Below are 3,423 nucleotides of genomic sequence, written 5' to 3' on the forward strand. Positions count from 1 at the left end.
CCCAGGGAGGTGGTGGATGCCCCATCCCTGGAAACCGTCAAGGTCAGGTTGGAGGGGGCCCTGAGCAACCTGATCTAGTTGAAGATGTCCCTGCTCATGGCCGGGGTGTTGGACTAGATGACCCTTAGAGGTCCCTTCCAACCCAAACTATTCTATGATTCTAAGAAGAGGCAGATCATGGCAAATTATCATCCCAAATTCTTTGCCAGGAGGAGTCTGATGTTAATGCTAATGATTTCTTCATTCTCATTTAGGCAGATCATGGCAAATTATCATCCCAAATTCTTTGCCAGGAGGAGTCTGATGTTAATGCTAATGATTTCTTCATTCTCATTTGGATCACCTTGAGGTCATTTTTATTCTTTTTTGACGGCACAACCTGCTTACTTGTTCTTTTCTTCATTGGCTTGCAATTCAATATCATATCTGAATTTACTATATATTTTATGCTTTAAATATGTTGCATATTTGTTCTTGGTTCTCTTTCTTATCTCTATAATATGTTTTAGTTTGTTCCCAAAATCAGTCTATCAAGAGATAACACTCTCTTGTCTTGGACCATTGCATGTTGTGGGCTGGTAGTTGCTGCTCACTTCTTAAAACCAAATAATTACTCAGAGCCATACCTAATATAAATCAACACTTCTCTGCTAAATTTGGTAGTGGTTAATAATAGCCAGAGATCTTCCCTAGTTACTGTACATTTAGACACATTTATTACGTTATGTAGTGCTTGTAAATAATTGATAGCAAGTTAATTGATGGCACATAGTAAACAGTTTTGGTTTTTTTTTTTCCTGAAAGAATAAGCACGTGATCACCTTCACCTGAATCTGAAATTCATTTGGAAACTAACTTACTGAGAATACTGTTGTAACGGGTTGGATTAGCTGCTAGTTCTTAAAAAACCAAACCAAAACAAAAAAACCCACAAAAAGACTTTGAAGGTTGCTGGGACAAAGTGGTAAAAAGAGATAATAAAGAATAGCAGTGGGCATTATTTCTTGTCTTATTCACTTACCTCTATAATGAACCAAATATCAGATTATGCCTTGTTGAACTCATTGAAGAGTCGTTAATGTGACTGAGAGTCTATGTACTTCTTTTACTGTCTTCACTGAATGAAGAAATCTGACAAGATTTCTCATATAAATCACATTTAAGTCATAAATCATAAAATTTGTTCCTTCAAAATTTATATTTAAAAGAGAGGAAGGAAAAGATTATGTCTGAAGGAGGTCTGCAGCCTTCTGCAATTTTAGCAGTTATTTAACAATGTTGTGTACTTTGTCCTGTCTCTGACTCCTGCTAAGAAGATGTGCATTTGATTTGTTCCTGTTAGACTCGTGAACATTATAGGAAAAATCTCAAATTTACAAAGATAAAATTCATTTAGTTTGGTACACAATCATTCATCTTAATTATGTCTGATATCTTCACCATTATACAATGAGTTTCCCAGAAGAACAGAAACTCACATTCTGTCTCCTTTAGGAATCCTTCATTGAAGGAGATAAGTTATTTCAGTCCTCTGAGGAAGCTAATAGTATAGTTGAAGCATCATGAAAAATAAAGAATAATGGCTTGTATTCATCTCGAACAGGGAAATACCACACTGTCATGCCTGCTAACCATAACTCCTAACACTGCTTTCTTGAAGGGTAGTAGACTATAGCACATAAGATTTTGAAGCAAGAGATTTATAAACTTTTAACAAAAGACAAATTTTTTTATACCTTTTCTGCCTTCATTGAAATCAATGAGAGTTTGTTTCTGAACTCAAAGAGGAACTATATTAGATAATTTTTTATTTCCTGTGAGGGATATTTTGTTTATATTGTGCAAAGATAGTGAAACCACTAAAAGAATATATTTTATACTCTAAGCATCTCCATCATTTGCATAGAATACTAGTTGTAACCAAAATAAGACACATTATCATATACATAATATGAAATAAAATACATTTATATTCTGATAAACAAATAATGAAATAAAAGTAAACCCATTATTATTAGAATCAACATTAATGTAGAATTGTCACGTGGTAGTACTTACACAATGAATATTTCACTGTTCACAAAAGATTAAGTAGAACTGGTGACTCAGATGCCATCTCAGATGAGGCACTACAGATGATCTATCTCTGTCTTTCAAATGGTCTTTTCCCCTCAAAGAATACAGCTAATAATACAGGAGAATGTAAGAACTTCATTTTAAAATTCCTCAATTTTTGCAGGTTAGAAATTCAAAAGAAAATTTGAATTTTAGTAAGTTCTGTTACACAGCTACATATATAGGATTCATAAGCATTAGACTACAAAGTCTCTGTAAAGGTAACGTGTCCCTCAAAACTGTTTAAAAAAAAAAAATTCAGAAGAGTAGTAGGATTAGGGAATAAAAAGGTTACCTTTATGTACTGTCCTCAGCTCAGAGGAGATCATTGCTGAATCTATATCTTACACAGACCATCTCAAACTACAACTTGAACTACAAGAAAAATGTTTCCTGCCTTAATCTTTCCCTGCTTAATATTTCTGCAGGATGAAGTTTCTTTTAATTAAATTAGTCAGGTTGATAAGTGTAAATATCTGCAAAAAATTTTGATTGTTAAAAGATTGAGTGATTCTGAAATGACAAAAAGTTGAAGCTGAATATGCCTCAGTATCCCATGAGTAGATCAACCATTTTTCTTCCTGTCCTTTCTCTTTATCTGTATGCTCTTCAAGGCAAAGACACTGACATGTAGACAAAGTAAGGCTTCATAGTTGGATTTGAGGAAAAACATTTGTAATAGTATTGAGAATGATGATGATGCAGTTAAGACAGAGACTCTGAACAAATTCAATGCCCTAATATAGACAACTGTAATCAGAGGACTGGACTACATTTCAGTAACAATGCTGGCACAGTAGTTGCCAGCGAGCTCGTAACTGCTTCATTACCCATGCTTGACCTCTTACGATGAATATGCTGAGCCATTGTCAGATGACAGAATCAGATGGCAAGGGATCAAGCAAAATAATTACTTTCCTAAATTAAATTTTTCATCAGAATTGTAATTAAAAATAAAAATAAAAAATGCCACTAGAGGTTGAAAAAGCCCAAACCAAGTGCCAAATTCTGATCTACTGTCAATTGAGTTGCTCTGGCTTCATGGTGAGCTGAAATGTGAATTTTTCCTCAGGCATACAGAAATATATTTTACTTTCTTCACATATGATCATTCTAGTCAATAGCTCTACTGTGATGTTCAAAACATTATTTCTAAGGGTAGGCTTACTTAATGAATACTCCCCCCCCCCCAAGAAGGGGTGGCTTTTTTAGTTTTTACTCCCCCCCCCCCCCCCCCAAGTCAATAGTATTTCATTTAAGAAGTGCCAAAACTTTTAGATATCTGTCGTGGTTAAACCACAACACTAT

The sequence above is a fragment of the Aptenodytes forsteri genome, unplaced genomic scaffold (genome assembly GCF_000699145.1).
Source record: "Aptenodytes forsteri isolate BGI_AS27 unplaced genomic scaffold, ASM69914v1 Scaffold30, whole genome shotgun sequence".
Lineage (NCBI taxonomy): Eukaryota > Metazoa > Chordata > Aves > Sphenisciformes > Spheniscidae > Aptenodytes > Aptenodytes forsteri.